This window comes from Hyperolius riggenbachi, chromosome 2, assembly GCF_040937935.1.
Source record: "Hyperolius riggenbachi isolate aHypRig1 chromosome 2, aHypRig1.pri, whole genome shotgun sequence".
Classification (NCBI taxonomy): domain Eukaryota; kingdom Metazoa; phylum Chordata; class Amphibia; order Anura; family Hyperoliidae; genus Hyperolius; species Hyperolius riggenbachi.
The window spans coordinates 87,431,787-87,452,419 of NC_090647.1; positions in this window are offsets into that span (position 1 = coordinate 87,431,787).

Sequence of the window (20,633 nt, forward strand, 5' to 3'; positions counted from 1 at the left end):
GAACAGCCACAAGTGCGGCGTAGAATCTAATGCACGTGGTCCCGAAAAGGTTAAGGACATGAAAAGGTGTCCAGTTGGACATTCCAGTCCAGTTTTGATGTATGACCTAAACAACTTACACTGAAGAACAAGGCAGATATATACAGTAGTCCAACCAGATAAATTAAGTTGGCTTGGTCTTAACTCAACTTCACTGTGACAGCAGTCTAAACTGAAATCCTAATGGTAACACTGGAAGAGTTAGTCTGGAATTACATTCATTATTATTATTATTTAGTATTTACATAGCACTGACATCTTCCACAGCACTTTACAAAGTATATAGTCATGTCACTAACTGTCCCTCAGAGGAGCTCACAATTTAATCCCTACCATAGCATATGTCCATCGTACTCTGTGAGTGCCCAGAGGAAATCCACACAGACACAGGGAGAACATATGAACTCCGTGCAGATAGTGCCCAGACTGGGAATCAAGCCAGGGACACAGCCCTGCAGGGGGAGAGCGCTATCCTCTATGCCACCGTGCTGCCCACTCTGAAAGAAAGAAAATAATATGGGAAAATCATGGAGCAAAATATAGCGGTGTGCATGAATATGATTAGATGGCAACAATTTGTTTAGATTCCGTGTTCCTCAAAGGATTGAAGGGTCTTCATACGGTAGATAGTAGAAGGTAGGCTATGAAATGATTTACACAAGCGTTAGGTTTGATCTTTATCATGGCAATGCACTCTTTCATTATGAACACGAAAAGAGTTATGGCTGAATCCCACTCACTGCTACTGTGAGTCATAAAGCAGATTTCTGTTACCGCATCACTTATACAAGTTTCTGAAAATAAGTCTATAATGCTTTATAACTAGCCTACACCTTTTTGAAGTATTAGTCATAGTTCCGTTAGTAAACTTATTTCAGCCTGATTTTACCAAACTACTTTATCTCTAAACATGTAAGCATGAATTTTACACTTAGTCATAGTATCAAAGCTAAAATAGAAAGTAAGTTGACATAGTCAGTATTTCAAGTTACGCTTGTTTACAAACCAGAAATATATCACTTGGCAAATGGCAATATTAAATGCCATCTTCAGCTCCGATCTAAAAACACCATCTAATAATTTATTTATCTTAGTGCTCGGTTTTTACCTGTCTGAACTGAAGCTTCTTTATCTAGAAACCTTGTCTTGAAGTTCTGATCACCTGACAGGAAATAGAGAGTTTGGTCAGACACAGTGGCGTAGCTAAGGAGCTGTGGGCCCCAATGCAAGTTTTAAATTGGGCCCCCCAAGCACTCTATACATAGCAATTGATATGGCGCACCAAAACCTGCTAAAGGTAACTACAGTGTCAGAGGTGCAAGAAGGGAATGAGGAGCAGTTTGTTAATGATTACCACTATTCAAAGTATCTATAGAAGTAATTATTATGAGCACATGACCAATAGAAAGCTAATACTACAGTTGAGGGAGGGCCCCTTGGGGCCCCTCTGGCCTAATGGCCCGATGCAGTTGCTACCTCTGCACCCCCTATTACTACGCCCCTGGTCAGACAGACTTCCACAAGGTGAGTTCGTCCAAATAAAGCTGGTTTTTTTTCTGAAATAGATTATTAGGGCCCTTTTCCACTAGCGGCGTTTGCGATGCTGAATCTCAAAATCGCAAACCGCTAGTGATTTTGAAATCGCTACGGTTTGCTTTTTAACATAGGAATCGCGGTAGGTAATTTCCACTACCGCGATTCGTTTTTGACTCAAACGCGATCGCACCGCGGAGCGATCTTTGCCGCGATTTTGCTATGCAGTGCATTGCATAGCAAAATCGTGAACGCAATCGCCGGGAAGTTTCCTGCATTCAGCAATCGCTAGCATTTAGCGCGAACGCTAGCGATTGCTAGTGGAAAAGGGCCCTTAGGGTATCCTGTCTAAAGGTAAGTCCACAGAGGCGATTGTGATTGCTATTGGAAAAGGGCCCTTAGTGCATCAGGCCCTTAGTGTCTTCTATCTAAGTCTACCACTACCTCCTTTTTAAATGGTTTTAGTGTAATGTATTCTTGTTGGCTCCTCTGTTTTATGTTTGATTGCCTATTGTCCATCCTTGGTGGAGAGGTGTAAGCCTCTTCTTCTAGCTACTACAGGGAGAGACTTATTAACCGGGGGGGGGGGGGGGAGGGGGCGCTGGGGTTCTGTTTTGTCCTCCCCACTTGCTCTAAGGCCTTGTTCACATTATAAATCACCAGCGCTGTCATAAGTGCTGAGCGATTTATCAAGAGTTTTTTAAGCGCAGTAAAAACAACGGCGCTTGGTCAGGTTGAAACTATTTAAAACAGTTAAAATGGGCATAGTGATGTACTTACCTCCCCAAACAGACTCAAACAGTCCATATTCACTGTAATTCAATTCTTTAATCAAATAACTCCCAAAAAGGTGCTACCCGCTTCATCAGGCAGAAATAGGAGCAGCTGTTTGTAGCCCTAGCTTGTAAAAGCGCCTCCGCCTCCTCCCCAACCCCTTGATAGCTTGTTCAGTACTGAAATGATGCTGGCGTGTACTGTTCTGGAGTATTCAAGTGTTCCGAATTTGAATAGCAACACTACTAACCAGTATAAATCCGCTCTTACAAAGAGATGTGTAGCGGGCTGCAACATTACCAGTGTGATCCATCATATCTTTATACAAACCCAGGGCCGGATCTAGCTACAATGGGGCCCGGGGCAAAATTAACCCGGCCTCCCTGGCACTACCACCCCCCCCCCGTATTAGGGTCCCCTTACCGGTGGCATTGGGGTCCCCCTCCACCTCCCCTCTCCATTCCCCGTTGGCAGCAGCTCTTCCCCTAATGCTTACCTTTTGCCCCCAGAACATGGCAGCCAGGCAATTTTACTTTTAATTTACATTTTTCCTCCCACAGCATAAACCATATCCCCAAGCAGCCGATTGTAGAGTGTTCACAGTGGAAGGGAAGCAGCCTCACTTACCCAATGGATGCATTCTCTGCAGCGTGCACACTCTTGCAAGACTTACCTGCCTCTTCTCCTCCCAGTGGCTGGCAAGCTGCACGACACTTCCTCCTTCCTCGTAGGCATGTACGTGATGTAACATGCCTGCATCACTGGAGAGCGCCGATACTGCCACCCAGGAAGCCAGGCCAATAGCATCACGCTGGATGAAGGAAGCCGGAGCCAGGACCTCCCCTACTGCTCAGCCTCAGTGCCCAGCATACCCAACTCAGCCGGCAGCTACCTGCAATCCACATTGCCCAGAGCTGATGGGTGACACTTGGTGCCTCTACACTTGGTAGACTCTGGGTACCTGGGGCAATTGCCCACCTTGCCCATATGGTAGCACCGGTCCTGTACAAACCATCTTGCTATTTAACCACGACTTTGTATAGAGGCTTCTTTAAATAGCTTTATGAACTAAGTCCATAAGAAAAGATTTCCATAAATGTTTTTCGAGACAAGTTCCTGTTGGTTTTTAGTCTATTGAGCGTGATTATTTACAATCAACCTTTAAGTCCTTTTTTTCAGCAAGATATTGCCTCATGAATCACGGAGAAAAACAACAGCGATGGCCTGTTCACTTACAAATAATCATTAAATGTTAAATCTTGCTTTTTTCTTCTCAGGGTAGAGAACATTGACTGTACAGAGCTCAGTGAAGTGTGACAGGACTTGCAGGTAAACAACACGGCTCCATAAATTCTCTGGACAAAAAAATGTGTTCTAAAATCTGCTTAACTTTTGTGTCTCAGACTTGGAAAAAGACTTTGTTTATCTCAACTGCCTAAACCATTTCCTTGGAAAATATCTGGCCTATTCATTCACAAATTTGGTGACATGAGACAGTGGCACAGAAATAGGGGATGCAGAGGTTGCGAACGCATCGAGGCCCTAGGGACGGAGGGGCCCCAAGAGGCCATCTCTCAATGGAAGTATTAGCTCTTTATTTGTCCTGTGACGGTATTGATTGAAACTGTTCCCCATCTCCTGCTTGCACCTCTAGTACTGTGGCTGTTCTTACCAGGTTTTGATGCACCATCAGGGCTGGATTTACCGTAAGGCATTGTAGGCATGTGGCTAGTGATGAGCGTAATGACCCAGTTACAATTACGCAAAATTTTGCGTAATTCGCGAAATTATGATTATGGCCGTAATCGAAATTTCGCGAATTACCCGAAATTACGTGGAATTTTGTTTTTATGGGGATTTTCGTAATTACGGTCTTTTTTGTAATTACGATCATTTACGTAACACAAACAAATCAGAATTTCGTGTTTAACACGCAAATTCGACCTTTCTCAAAAATTGTGTTCCGGTCCAGAGGCTCCTGATACATTTAAAGTGACAGCACTTGCTCACGTGCTGAGACACTTGGTTTTGGGCCTTGCAATATCTGATAATGCAAAGGTACCTACCTTTGCATTATCAGATATTGCAAGGCCCAAAACCAAGTGTCTCAGCAAGCATGACCACATGCATCTTGACAAAGAGCACCTGTCTTAGAAGTGGCTGCAGGTAAAGCCGCCTGATACATTGAAAGCAACAGCAGGTGCTGGGAATTTTGCATTATCAGTAATTGCAATCAGTAACTGCAATCAATGAATGACTTTCCTGAGTTTAGTCATTACCTAAATGTGCATAATTACTATTAGAAACGAAATTACGTTAATTTCCGTAACTAAAATAACTCTGTTTCTTTAGAAAACATGAAATTACTAAATTTCGCGTTAAACACGAATTTGCCACGAAATGCGAAATTACGAAACCGAAATTTCAGTTAAGGAATTTCAAATTCTGGTCTGTATGGCAATTACGAATTCGTGTTGTAGTGGCAAAATTCACGTCCATAATTAAGTAAACACGAAATTTCATCTCAACACTACAAGTGCCTATAGGCGACTGATGATGGAAAGGTGGATTATTCCCTTCCCCAAGTGCCTCCCACATGCTTTATCTATGCAGAGTCCTGAGCGGAGTGTAAATAAGAAGTTTCTCACCCAGGTCTCGGCATTCCACTGACCACATCTCCCTTCAGATAGGGGCACGTCTAGCTACCAAATACTTGAGGGCACCTTTAGCTACTTAATACTGAGGATAGCTATGGCTACCTTACACTAAAGGGAACCTGTAGCTACTATGACGGGCAAGGGAAGTACGGGTGAAGTGACAGCTGGGACAGCCAGCACACTTGCGATGCGGTTCTGTGGGGGTTTGTGGAGGGCGAAGTCAAGGGTGCCAGGTCAACTGCACCTATAGGCTCCTGTGATGTAAATCGGGGCCTGTGCATCATATCAATTGTTATGTATGTTGTGCTTGGGGTGGGGGGCCCTATGCACTAGGGCCCAAAGCTCCCTAGCTATGCCACTAGATCGTGGGACAGTGGTTTGAAAGTTAGCATTGCTATTTTACAGTAATGTGATCTGTCTTTGATGTAAAGACTAATCTAAATTGAATTTGTATCCATTTTTAACAGTGCATGAACTTAGAATTAGCTTAAAGGGGCACTAAGCCTGGCAATCACGTTAATAAGTGGAACTTAGTTATAGTGGACAGACTTTCAACATTTACTTTTGACAACAGGATTGCTTCCCTATTTGTAATTATAATTATGGGTGTATTAAGGTTTTTTTTTTATTTTTAATAATACGGCACCATTTCTTTTGTGTATGTATTTAGCCCCTCCCCCTTTTCCCTGGTGACATCACATGCTGCCATGGCAAGGCACCAGGTGTATTGCTAGTCATGCTGGGAGCTGATAAGGCCCCCCCCCCTCTCTCTCTGCAGGGTTACACTGACAAGAAACAAAGGAGGGTTTTCCAGGGGGCAGACACACAGGACTCATGTAGCAGTGCCCTGGACAGCACTCAAGGGTATTCTCAAACTCTCCTACAGCCCCTCTCATGGATCTTTCCTTTTCTTTTTATAAAAGATAATAATGCTCAGGGTCACACAGTGTAACAGGGATACAAACACTAAGAAGCTTATTCAGGAGGGAGGGGCTGAAGGAAGGAGCTGGCTGGCAACTGACAACCAACTAACATATGGCGGTACACTCTACCAGACAGCAGACATAAAAAGGACGACATCTGAAATGTAAAATAATACATTCCCTTATTTTCATCATATTTATATATATATACTGTATTTTTTATTTTTATTGCGTCATATGTAATTGGTATAATACTTTTTTTTTCTTTGAGTCCACTTTTAACATAATTGTGAAGCTTATTCTTTCCTACTCGTCTATAAGATGCAAATAATTCCAGCCTGCATGCAAATTTTATGCAGCTTGAAATAGGGCCAATCACATTCAGCAGGAAGGGAATTTGATTGGCCAGTTTCAAGCTGTATGAAATGTGCATGCAAGCCAGAATTATTTGCATCTCATTGACCGTCTCTATTCCCCAGAAAGGAAACACCTAAACTATCCTCTGGCATACCACTCTACACATAACACAGGAAGAATCAATGCAGTCTCTGTACTGACTGAAAATCATTAGACTGGACTCTGCAGGAGCAACTAAAAGATAAGGAAGTAAGATATAGTTTAACTACCTAAAGACCGCCCCACGCCAACGGGCGTGGATGCGGCGGCAGCCCCAGGACCTACTAACGCCAATTGGCGTCAGGTCCTGGAGCCGGCTACTGAAGGAGAGCAATCGCCGCTCGAGAGACTGTTAGACGGCGTAATCGCCATCTATTTACATGTACAGCGCTGAGATCGATAGCAGCACTGTACTGGGGACAGCTGTGTGACACGGCTGTCCCCTCCATAGACTGGACAGTGATCAAGTCAGTAGGTGAGTTTTACTATTTGGCCACAAGATGTCCCTGCTGAGCAAAAATCCCATTAGCGTACAATGTACGCTAATAGGATACAATGTATCACTACATTGTAACTAGGGGAAGTGACGTAGGCTTCCATCGGAAGCCTCCGATCACAGTGGCGGTGGGGAGTTTATGAATTCATAAATTTAACGATCGGCGGCGGAAACCGACGGCTGTATGTAAAGAATAAACACTGTTTTTGAACAAAAACAGTGTTTATTCTTGATGGACATGCTCGGATTGGCACAGGGGACTTTTGTCCCCTGCAGCCAATCCCCCCTGCTAGAAGCAGCAACGCGATCGCGGGCATCTGCCTGCAGGATGGCCCGCAGAACCCTCAAACTGCAGGGACGTGACTAGCGTGTCCCTCCGGCTCTAGCTGCTGCTGCTGCAGACGTGAAGCTCACGTCCGCGCGGCTGAAATGGTTAATTATTCTGGTTTTAGAAGGAGATACACATTCTATATTTATATATTGCTTTATATTAGTTTGTAACCAAGCCCTCCCAGTAATGCTTAGCCAAGGCTATGATGTCACTCTGGGAAACCAGGTATTGTTTCCGCTCAGATCAGCGCCGGTGACCCACAGTGGAGACAGGAGAGCGGTGCCCTAGTAGCAGCGCGAATACAGGAAGTGCTTACATCCTGTATATACACTGTGGAGAGTGGAGGGAGATGGGGACAGGCTGGCTACTTATGCTGGGGGCACCTATACCTAGCTATCTATACTGGGGGCACCTATATCTGAATACTTATACTGGGGGCACCTATACCTGGCTACACTATACTAGGAGCACCTATACCTGGCTACACTATACTGGAGGCACCTAGACATGGCTATCTTTATTGGGAGCATCTATACCTGGGTATCTGTACTGGGGGCACATATGATTGGATACCTATACTGGGGGCACCTATACCTAGTTTCTTATACTGGTGGCACCTATACCTGGCTTCTTATATTGGGGGCACCTATACCTGGCTACCTATATTGGTGGCACCTATACCTGGCTACCTACATACCTATACTGAGAATGTTTTTGTTGTTGTTGGTTGCACCGTGGCTATAACGTGTGGTGCAAATTGTCAGGTGATGTGCAATCGGAAGGGGGGAAGGGGCAGTTGCATTCCTACAAGTTTGCCTCAGGCAGCAAAAAGTCTAGGACTGGCCCTGGCTTCTATCTGTGATACATGTAAGAATGTAAATCAGCGTGAAGAAAGATTTTAGGACGAGCAAACATGGACTAAAAATAACTATAAAGTTTATTGTAAAAAATTTCCATTAAGTTATATTTAGTAAAGTTCTTCTTTAAGTTTTCAAGTCTTTAAAACATTTCTCCAATCGATGTGTGGTGCTTTAACATGCAGAGTTTGTACATCCATTGGTAGGTTTCCTTCTGTGAGTGACGGCTCCTTTCTTCTCTGTCTTTATAACTTCTGCATTTCTTGAAATAAAATTCCTTGAAGCCGTGTAATTCTTTCTCGCTAAGCCACTAAGGATATTATCCTTTTACAACTTAAGTTGTTTTGGTTTTAATTACAAGCATGTTCTGACACTCTGACCATTGGATTAAAACAGGCATTGCTAGGAGATAAAGCAGGGCGCCGTTTCTCACCGCGGTGGAAGGATGCTTTGGAGGTAAAAGATAAGCGCAGTCTAGACAGCAGCACAATTAATAAACCTGCAGCTCTGGAAACGCTTTTTGCAACTCATTTAAATCCACTAAGCTGAAATGAAGGAATAAAGGTTAAATAATAATTATAATAAAAAATATATATTTATAGGAATAACAATATATAATGGGGCATGAAATAAACTCCTTTCATATTAAGTTATTACAAGAAGAATGTATATTCCAAAGGCAGAAAAGAAACCTCTCTGTGTATGAAATGAGAAAGTCTACTTTTTAGAAACAAATAAAACAGGCCACACACATCATTTTTTTTACCGGCAGATTTGACGACTGTGACCAAATCTGCCCTTTATCTGTGATGCAACAATCCACTTGGACCATACTTCCTATCTGCGGCAAAAATCAATCCAAATTAAGATCGGACCTTACAAATCTATCAGCTGATCAACCTTTGTTACTTTGTACATTGCCACGGAATATGTTGGCGCTTTATAAATTAATAAATAACCCGATGACATGCTTCTCCATGAGTTCTCCTAAGCATTGCCATCCCTATTTCTAATTGTTCCAGTTCACTGCCCGCCTCTTGCTTCCTAGCGCCCTAGGCCTTAATCAAAAGTATAGACCACTGCTGCTTAGATATTTCACAAAAGTGCAAAACCTTTAATTCATCGATGCAGTTTAATTGACAATAAAAACATTTAAAACTTTAACCTCATGACTGTGGAGCACTCCCACACCCACACACGTATCAATCATACCACACACAGACTCCTGCTAACAACGCTTATCAACTCACTGATTTTCCTGGATCCATTTTTATGTGACAGTCAGCGTGCCCAGTGTGTGTTTTTGAGCTTTAACTACCTGTGGACCGCCGCAGTATAAATCTACGGCGGGCAGGGGGCGCTGCGATTCTGACCTGACGTAAACTCTACGTCCCATTCACCGCGCGCCCCCGCACGTCCCCGCCGCTGTCGCAATGTGCTGCCCTGCCGCCTCTATGACGGCAGAGCACTGAGCCGGGCAGGAGCCGTTTTCATTGGCTCCTGGCCCTGTCATTCATGTAAGCCGTTCCCATTGGCTTACATGGAGTGACAGGGTCAGGAGCCAATGAAAGCGGCTCCTGACCGGCGCACAACGCTCTGCCGTCATAGCGACGGCAGAGAGAGCAGCCTGCGGCGGGGACAGAGCGATGTGACCGGCGGGAGCGGCGGATTTTAGCGGCGATTCATCGGAAAGAGGCAGTTTACTGGACCAGCACCCTCTGGTCCTTAAGGGGGCAGAGGGTGCTGGTCCCGAAGTGGTTAAACTAAGCCAATATGCACCTCGTAAACAATACATTGAAGGCTCTCACCCATCCAATCAAGCCGGCCATCGCCAGCATCTGACTCCGGGATCCTCCTCCGGGGTATCGTGGCTCTCCTTACTTTTCAGCATGTCAGTCCCAGTCCAGATTGCAAGCTCTTGTGGTGTTGCCTAGTGTTGGGCGAACATCTAGATGTTCGGGTTCGGGCCGAACAGGCCGAACATGGCCGCGATGTTCGGGTGTTCGACCCGAACTCCGAACATAATGGAAGTCAATGGGGACCCGAACTTTTGTGCTTTGTAAAGCCTCCTTACATGCTACATACCCCAAATTTACAGGGTATGTGCACCTTGGGAGTGGGTACAAGAGGAAAAATTTTTTTAGCAAAAAGAGGTTATAGTTTTTAAGGAAATCGATTTTAAAGTTTCAAAGGGAAAACTGTCTTTTAAATGCGGGAAATGTCTGTTTTCTTTGCACAGGTAACATGCTTTTTGTCGGCATGCAGTCATAAATGTAATACATATAAGAGGTTCCAGGAAAAAGGACCGGTAACGCTAACCCAGCAGCAGCACACGTGATGGAACAGGAGGAGGGTGGCGCAGGAGGAGAAGGCCACGCTTTGTGAGACACAACAACCCAGGCCTTGCATGAGGACAAGAAGCGTGCGGATAGCATGCTTTGTACCGCCATGCAGTCATAAATGTAATAATGATAAGTGGTTCAATAAACAGGGACCACGCAGCAACGCTAACCCAGCAGCAGCAGACGTGATGGAACAGGAGGAGGCGCAGGAGGAGAAGGCCACGCTTTGTGAGACACAACAACCCAGGCCTTGCATGAGGACAAGAAGCGTGCGGATAGCATGCTTTGTACCGCCATGCAGTCATAAATGTAATAAAGATAAGAGGTTCCATAAACAGGGACCGGCAACGCTAACCCAGCAGCAGCAGCAGCACACATGATGGAACAGGAGCAGGCGCAGGAGGAGAAGGCCACGCTTTGTGAGACACAACAACCCAGGCCTTGCATGAGGTACCGCCATGCAGTCATAAATGTAATAAAGATAAGTGGTTCAATAAACAGGGACCACGCGGCAACGCTAACCCAGCAGCAGCAGACGTGATGGAACAGGAGGAGGCGCAGGAGGAGAAGGCCACGCTTTGTGAGACACAACAACCCAGGCCTTGCATGAGGTACCGCCATGCAGTCATAAATGTAATAAAGATAAGTGGTTCAATAAACAGGGACCACGCGGCAACGCTAACCCAGCAGCAGCAGACGTGATGGAACAGGAGGAGGCGCAGGAGGAGAAGGCCACGCTTTGTGAGACACAACAACCCAGGCCTTGCATGAGGTACCGCCATGCAGTCATAAATGTAATAAAGATAAGTGGTTCAATAAACAGGGACCACGCGGCAACGCTAACCCAGCAGCAGCAGACGTGATGGAACAGGAGGAGGCGCAGGAGGAGAAGGCCACGCTTTGTGAGACACAACAACCCAGGCCTTGCATGAGGACAAGAAGGGTGCGGATAGCATGCTTTGTACCGCCATGCAGTCATAAATGTAATAAAGATAAGTGGTTCAATAAACAGGGACCACGCGGCAACGCTAACCCAGCAGCAGCAGACGTGATGGAACAGGAGGAGGCGCAGGAGGAGAAGGCCACGCTTTGTGAGACACAACAACCCAGGCCTTGCATGAGGACAAGAAGCGTGCAGATAGCATGCTTTGTACCGCCATGCAGTCATAAATGTAATAAAGATTAAGTGGTTCAATAAACAGGGACCACGCGGCAACGCTAACCCAGCAGCAGCAGACGTGATGGAACAGGAGGAGGCGCAGGAGGAGAAGGCCACGCTTTGTGAGACACAACAACCCAGGCCTTGCATGAGGACAAGAAGCGTGCGGATAGCATGCTTTGTACCGCCATGCAGTCATAAATGTAATAAAGATAAGTGGTTCAATAAACAGGGACCGGCAACGCTAACCCAGCAGCAGCAGCAGCACACGTGATGGAACAGGAGCAGGCGCAGGAGGAGAAGGCCATGCTTTTTGAGACACAACAACCCAGGCCTTGCATGAGGACAAAAAGCGTGCGGATATAGCAGCAATGCTTTTTGCCGCCATGCAGTCATAAATGTAATACAGATGAGAGGTTCAATAAACGGACCGGTAACACTACACCATCCCAGATGTTCATTGGTCATGTTACTTGGTTGGGGTCCTGGAGTGTTGCGTAGTCATTTCCAATCCAGGATTGATTCATTTTAATTTGAGTCAGACGGTCTGCATTTTCTGTGGAGAGGCGGATACGCCGATCTGTGACGATGCCTCCGGCAGCACTGAAACAGCGTTCCGACATAACGCTGGCTGCCGGGCAAGCCAGCACCTCTATTGCGTACATTGCCAGTTCGTGCCAGGTGTCTAGCTTCGATACCCAATAGTTGAAGGGTGCAGATGGATTGTTCGACACAGCTACGTCATCTGACATGTAGTCCTTGACCATCTTCTCCAGGCGATCGGTGTTGGAGGTGGATCTGCACGCTTCCTGTTCAGTGGGCTGCTGCTGCATGGGTGTCAGAAAATTTTCCCACTCCAAGGACACTGCCGATACCGTTCCCTTTTGGGCACTAGCTGCGGCTTGCGTTGTTTGCTGCCCTCCTGGTCGTCCTGGGTTTGCGGAAGTCAGTCTGTCGGCGTACAACTGGCTAGAGGAGGGGGAGGATGTCAATCTCCTCTCTAAAGTCTCCACAAGGGCCTGCTGGTATTCTTCCATTTTGACCTGTCTGACTCTTTCTTCAAGCAGTTTTGGAACATTGTGTTTGTACCGTGGATCCAGAAGGGTATAAACCCAGTAATTGGTGTTGTCCAGAATGCGCACAATGCGTGGGTCGCGTTCAATGCAGTCTAGCATGAATTGAGCCATGTGTGCAAGAGTCCTACCAGAATCCTCATCATCCTCTTGTGAGCGTTGTGATAGTTGTTGTGATGCATCATAGTCGTCACCTTCCTCCTGGTCTGCTTCTGCTGACCATTCGCGCTGAATTGTGGAAGTCCAACGTGCACCGCTCTGGCCCTCGTCAGTGGTGGCATGAAATTCCTGCTCCAACTCCAGCTGTTCCTCCTCCTCTTCTTCGTCATAGCTGCTGGGGCCAGCGTTCCCTGAGGTGGATGGCCTGATGTTGGTACCATCACGCTGATCGTTTTCTCCTTCAGATTCCCCCAGTTGCATCATGACATCTGTTTCCTTGATTTTCAACATTGACCTCTTCAGTAAACACAGCAGTGGTATGGTAATGCTGACTGAAGAGTTGTCACTGCTCACAAGCAACGTGGATTGCTCAAAATTTTGGAGGACTTGGCAGAGGTCCAACATGTTGGCCCAATCGGATCCACAGAAGCTTGGCAGCTGTCCGGATGCGCCTCGGTACTGCGCCGTCATGTACTGGACCACTGCACTCTTCTGCTCACAAAAGCGTGCTAGCATGTGCAGCGTAGAATTCCAGCGCGTAGGGACATCACACAGCAAGCGATGGTGGGGGAGATTGAAGCGCTCCTGCATCTTGGCGAGTGCCCCCGAAGCAGTACTGGAATTTCTACAATGTTTGGCCACTCGACGCACCTTCAACAGAAGATCGGCCACGCCTGGGTATGTCCTCAGGAACCGCTGAACTACTAGGTTCATCACGTGCGCCAGGCAAGGGATGTGTGTCAGCTTAGCCAACCTTAAAGCGCGAATGAGATTACTCCCATTATCACACACAACCATGCCCGGTTTCAAGTCCAGCGGTGCCAGCCACAAATCCGTCTGTTCCTTTATTCCCTTCCAAATTTCCTCCCCTGTGTGCTGCTTATCCCCAAGGCAGATCAGCTTCAGCAACGCTTGCTGACGCATGCCAACAGCTGTGCTGCACTGCTTCCACGATCCTACTGCTGCTGGGTTAGCGTTTCCGGATGAGGTACAGCTTTGAGATGCGTTGGAGGAGAAGGAGTCAGAGAGGTAGGTGCTGCTGTTGTTATCCAGTGGGAGGGACGGCGGTGCAGCTGTTTGCGGCGTGGGCAACACCCGCGCCGTAGCAGGTGAGGAATCGCTGCCAGGCTCCACAAGGTTCACCCAGTGCGCGGTAAGGGAGATGTATCGACCCTGGCCGAACGCACTCGTCCAAGTGTCAGTGGTGAGGTGAACCTTGCAGGCAACGGCATTCTTCAAGCTTCGGGTTATTTTGCTGACCACGTGCTCATGCAACTCAGGCACTGCAGAGCGCGCAAAGTGGTAGCGGCTGGGAACCACGTAACGTGGGATGGCCACTGACATCATGCCCTTGAAGCTGTTTGTCTCCACCACTCGATATGGCAGCATTTCGCAGGCCAGAAGCTTGGCTATGCTGGCTGTTACTGCCACGGCCCGGGGGTCATTTGCTGGCAATTTCCTCTTGCGCTCAAACATCTCCGACACAGACAACTGAACCGTAGCGCTGCACACGGAAGGGCTGTTGGTTGTTGTGTTTGATGAACACTGGGAGACCTCAAGAGCACTACTCCGGAAAGTGACAGTGTCAGCGTCGTCTGATGTTTGTGAATGTTGTGAACCACGCAATGGCTGGGCTACTGCTGCTGCTGAGGCGGGTCTGGTGGTGAGTCTGGTGAACCCAAGGGAGGCAGTGTTGCTGGTACCCTGTCCTGCCGCGTTTGCCCACAGAGTGGGATGTTTGGATAGCATGTGGCGGCTCATGCTGGTGGTGGAGAGGTTGTTAATACTTTTCCCCCTGCTCAGGCGAGTCTTGCACACCTTGCAAATCGCCATGGTAACATCCTCAGTGCAGTCTTCAAAGAAAGCCCAGACTTTGGAGCACCTGCCTCCTTGCTGGCGATTTCTGTTTCCTCCTCTTTTGCCTCTCACTCTAACTTCCACGCTTGTGGTGCCTGAAATTGCGCGCCGCCTACCTTGTGGCACAAGGCGAACTCGTGCAGCAGTGGGTTCTTCAACAGACTCATCTGTGCTGCTGCTACGACGGCGATGTTCTCGTTCACAAATAAAATCTGGGTCTCTGTCCACATTGTCCATACCCTCCTCTTCCATCTCCTCAAACTCGTCATATGTCATTGTGGGGGGCCGCCGCCGTGGAGTAGAGCTCCCCAGAACAACCTCTGCGCAGCTCACTCCAACGTCGTCTTCCAGATCTTGTCGGCCGACCTCCTGCAATTGCAACCCCTCCTGCCCAACTTGCTCTGGGATTTGGGTTTCCGAGTCCTCCTCGGACTCGCCTTGTATTTCAGTGCGCGGTGCATTTCCCACAGTTAATGGTTGTGAATCCGGGCACAACATTTCTGGCTGTTCCTCCATTGACCTTTGAAAGGTGGAAGTTTGTTGGGCTGGGAATAGCTCCTGCGAATACCCCATTGTGTCCTGAGGTAATTCATAGGACTGGTTATCTGGCAGTTGTGTGCGTGGTGTCGCTGCCGGTTGTGTCAGCTTTGTGCCCACTGGCTCCTTGTAACTGGCTGAGGACTCGGACCTCGTGCGTGATGTGCTGGTGCTGCTTAACCCACTGCTGGACGCTTGAGAGGTCATCCAAGTAATTATCTGGTCCTGTTCTTTTGGATTTGTGAGGGTTGTTGTCCTGGACAACATGGGCGGTATTGAGTGGGTTTTCTTGGGTGCTCCCCTGTGGCCTGTACGTGAACCGTCAGGGGAAACACCTCTTCCCTTGCCCCTTCCTCTTTCACCGGATTTCTTCCTCATTTCACTTATCCTTACAGTACACGCTGACTGGCAGCAGTACAGTGGCAGTACAGAAATGCTATACAGTACCACTATTCCCAGCAGCGACACAGAGCACAATGCTATACAGTGGCGGGTGAGCGGTGTACTACTGTTCCCAGGCCCAGCAGACACAGAGTGGAAGTAAACACAATGCTATATAGTCTGGCTGAGCGGTGTACACAGAGTGGCAGTACACACAATGCTATATAGTCTGGCTAAGCCGTGTACACAGAGTGTCAGAAAACACAATGCTATATATAGCGTGGCTGAGCGAGGTGCACAGTGGCAGTACACACAATGCTATATTAGTCAGGCTAAGCCGTGTACACAGAGTGTCAGAAAGCACAATGCTATATATAGCGTGGCTGAGCGAGGTGCACAGTGGCAGTACACACAATGCTATATAGTCAGGCTAAGCCGTGTACACAGAGTGTCAGAAAACACAATGCTATATATAGCGTGGCTGAGCGAGGTGCACAGTGGCAGTACACACAATGCTTTATAGTCAGGCTGAGCCGTGTACACAGAGTGTCAGTAAACAATGGTATATAGTCTGGCTGAGCGGTGTACACAGAGTGTCAGTAAACAACGGTATATAGTCTGGCTGAGCGGTGTACACAGAGTGGCAGTAAACACAATGCTATATATAGCGTGGCTGAGCGAGGTGCACAGTGGCAGTACACACAATGCTATAGAGCCAGGCTAAGCCGTGTACACAGAGTGTCAGAAAACACAATGCTATATATAGCGTGGCTGAGCGAGGTGCACAGTGGCAGTACACACAATGCTATATTAGTCAGGCTAAGCCGTGTACACAGAGTGTCAGAAAACACAATGCTATATATAGCGTGGCTGAGCGAGGTGCACAGTGGCAGTACACACAATGCTATATATAGCGTGGCTGAGCGAGGTGCACAGTGGCAGTACACACAATGCTATATATAGCGTGGCTGAGCGAGGTGCACAGTGGCAGTACACACAATGCTATATTAGTCAGGCTAAGCCGTGTACACAGAGTGTCAGAAAACACAATGCTATATATATAGCGTGGCTGAGCGAGGTGCACAGTGGCAGTACACACAATGCTATATATAGCGTGGCTGAGCGAGGTGCACAGTGGCAGTACACACAATGCTATATATAGCGTGGCTGAGCGAGGTGCACAGTGGCAGTACACACAATGCTATATATAGCATGGCTGAGCGAGGTGCACAGTGGCAGTACACACAATGCTATATTAGTCAGGCTAAGCCGTGTACACAGAGTGTCAGAAAACACAATGCTATATATATAGCGTGGCTGAGCGAGGTGCACAGTGGCAGTACACACAATGCTATATATAGCGTGGCTGAGCGAGGTGCACAGTGGCAGTACACACAATGCTATATATAGCGTGGCTGAGCGAGGTGCACAGTGGCAGTACACACAATGCTATATTAGTCAGGCTAAGCCGTGTACACAGAGTGTCAGAAAACACAATGCTATATATATAGCGTGGCTGAGCGAGGTGCACAGTGGCAGTACACACAATGCTATATATAGCGTGGCTGAGCGAGGTGCACAGTGGCAGTACACACAATGCTATATATAGCGTGGCTGAGCGTGGTGCACAGTGGCAGTACACACAATGCTATATTAGTCAGGCTAAGCCGTGTACACAGAGTGTCAGAAAACACAATGCTATATATATAGCGTGGCTGAGCGAGGTGCACAGTGGCAGTACACACAATGCTATATATAGCGTGGCTGAGCGAGGTGCACAGTGGCAGTACACACAATGCTATATATAGCGTGGCTGAGCGAGGTGCACAGTGGCAGTACACACAATGCTATATTAGTCAGGCTAAGCCGTGTACACAGAGTGTCAGAAAACACAATGCTATATATATAGCGTGGCTGAGCGAGGTGCACAGTGGCAGTACACACAATGCTATATATAGCGTGGCTGAGCGAGGTGCACAGTGGCAGTACACACAATGCTATATATAGCGTGGCTGAGCGAGGTGCACAGTGGCAGTACACACAATGCTATATTAGTCAGGCTAAGCCGTGTACACAGAGTGTCAGAAAACACAATGCTATATATATAGCGTGGCTGAGCGAGGTGCACAGTGGCAGTACACACAATGCTATATATAGCGTGGCTGAGCGAGGTGCACAGTGGCAGTACACACAATGCTATATTAGTCAGGCTAAGCCGTGTACACAGAGTGTCAGAAAACACAATGCTATATATATAGCGTGGCTGAGCGAGGTGCACAGTGGCAGTACACACAATGCTATATATAGCGTGGCTGAGCGAGGTGCACAGTGGCAGTACACACAATGCTATATATAGCGTGGCTGAGCGAGGTGCACAGTGGCAGTACACACAATGCTATATTAGTCAGGCTAAGCCGTGTACACAGAGTGTCAGAAAACACAATGCTATATATATAGCGTGGCTGAGCGAGGTACACAGTGGCAGTAAACAATGCTATATATAGTGTGGCTGAGCGAGCGGTGTACTACTGTTCCCAGCAGCGACACACAATGACTGGGGGGGACCCTGGCTAGCGTGGCTGGAGAGCGAACTACCCTGCCTGCCTACCCAAAGCTAAACCCACAGACAAATGGCGGAGATATGACGTGGTTCGGGTATTTATTTACCCGAACCACGTGACCGTTCGGCCAATCAGAGCGCGTTCAGGCCCGAACCACGTGACCCGTTCGGCCAATCACAGCGCTAGCCGAACGTTCGGGGAACGTTCGGCCATGCGCTCTTAGTTCGGCCATGTGGCCGAACGGTTTGGCCGAGCACCGTCAGGTGTTCGGCCGAACTCGAACATCACCCGAACAGGGTGATGTTCTGCAGAACCCGAACAGTGGCGAACACTGTTCGCCCAACACTAGTGTTGCCAAGCGGGACCTGCTGGAAGTAACTGCAAGTGCTTTTGTGCTCACCGCCTCTCCGCCTCTGGGTCCAGCCACGTCTTTTTAGTGAGCTTGGCACCAAGACTCCTTTCCTTCACGTTGCGGGCCGGCTCAGTGCTCATGCACTCCACAGTCAGAGGACATAGCCCCTCCCATAGACGCGTTTCATCCGCCACTTTGCGGACTTCGTCAGAGTGTGTGGAGTTCACATCTATCCAAGCCTCTTATGTCTCCATAGCGGCAGTCTGCTCCTCTTCGCTGCCATAACAAGTCCTCAATACTTTGTTCAATGCAGGCTTATGCAAACATTATGCATTACATTTCTAATGCTATTCTTGCTGCCAATCGGCCCAATACAATTTATTTATAGTTATATACGGTCCACACTATAATTCCACCTCCTAAACCGCTGGTAGTTCATAGTTTAAAGGGGAAGTTACATACAAGAGTCCACATATTTTTTACCACAAAAGTCCGCTCCTTTATGTTCTTTTGCCCATTTCAGAATTGATCTAGATATGGTGTGCAGCTCTCCAAATAGATGCTACCACCCTTCTCTCCTCCTTTTTCTTTCATGGGCCATGGCCTTTGTGGCCTTGCCTCAAATGTGCTGCTAGTTGGAAGGATAAATGGAAAACATTATTTCAGCTTGCTAGTCCTGTACAGCCATTCAGCTGAGTCTCTAACATGAGCTGGAAAATAATATTCTCAAAGTTTGCAGCTTTGAAAATTAATTATTAGTCCTGCTCTATGCAGATAATTACTTTGTGAGAATGCATAGACAGTCTATATTCCAGAGGACCGCTGACTTGGTTGCTAATAAGCCCAGTGTGATCTTAATGTCGTTTTTGGTAATTTTTCAGCACAAACCTATGTTTATGGCAACTTTATAGTAATATATATATATATATATATATATATATATATATATATATATATATATATATATATATATATACTATTTGACCTAAGCCTGTTTAAAAACAGGCTCTGGCCTGGTCTTTTCATGCCGCCACCGCCGTGGCCAGTCAGTGCGCATGCGCGCACACCTGTCCGCCCGGCACCTTGGCCCCATCCTCCTGTCCGAACGGCTGTCCATCCTGCACATGCACAGTAGCGCAACACACGAACACAGGGACAGGATGACGCAGGGACACAGTGATAATATAAAGTGGGATGCGCAAGTTTGGGCAACCTTGTTAATCGTCATGATTTTCTTCGTATAAATCGTTGGTTGTTGCAATAAAAAATGTCAGTTAAATATATCATATAGGAGTCACACACAGTGATATTTGAGAAGGGAAATGAAGTTTACTGGATTTACAGAACGCATACAATAATTGTTTAAAAAGTAACTGTTGGGCATAAAATCAAAAATCAATTCTTCATTTTTATCTGGTAAACAAGTAATAAGTATGCTAATCAGGCAATCCAAAAGTTAAAATCACTATTACTTTTCTTGTTGATAAATGATCATTCCCCATTTTACCTGACTGCAATTGAAAGAGTACCAAAATTAGGTGAAAAAGCGGTATCAAAATGATTCTTATTTTCTGGTGCAGGTGAAATATAAGGCATTTTATTGATAAGGTGTGAAAATAACACCTAGTAGAAATCTTAGGAGAAAAAGGGAATTGAATAAGGCTCCTGGGCCCATATGCAATTCACCTTTTCATCTGAGTTCTCTCCTAGTTGATATTTTCACAACTAAATAAAATGCTTTTTAAACCAAGCAAATACTCAAAATAATTTTGACAGGTCCTTTTCACCTACTTTTTGGCACTTTTTCCATTGCAAAGTGCTAAAAATTCATTTAAATTCAAGATGAAAAATTGTCTCCTAAGATTATCTCAGGAGAAAAAGTGAATTGCATATTGCTCCTGGTCTCCTATAATGCTCTGGGATAGGGTTGTGGGAGAATATCATATGTTTAACCAGCCTAAAGGTGGCCACACACGATACAATAAAATGATCCGATTTTACGGCAATTCGTTAAAAACGATAGGATCTCCCGAAAAAATCGAAAGGTTTTTTTTCATTCGACTGAAAAATCCGATCGGATTTCCCGTTTTCTTCTATTTTTATCTATCCGGAATGCCAGATATTTTTCTTCAATTTCTCTAAAGATTGTATGGTGTGTGTTAGATTGTCAATTTATTAATATACACACCCAAGCAATTTTCTCAAA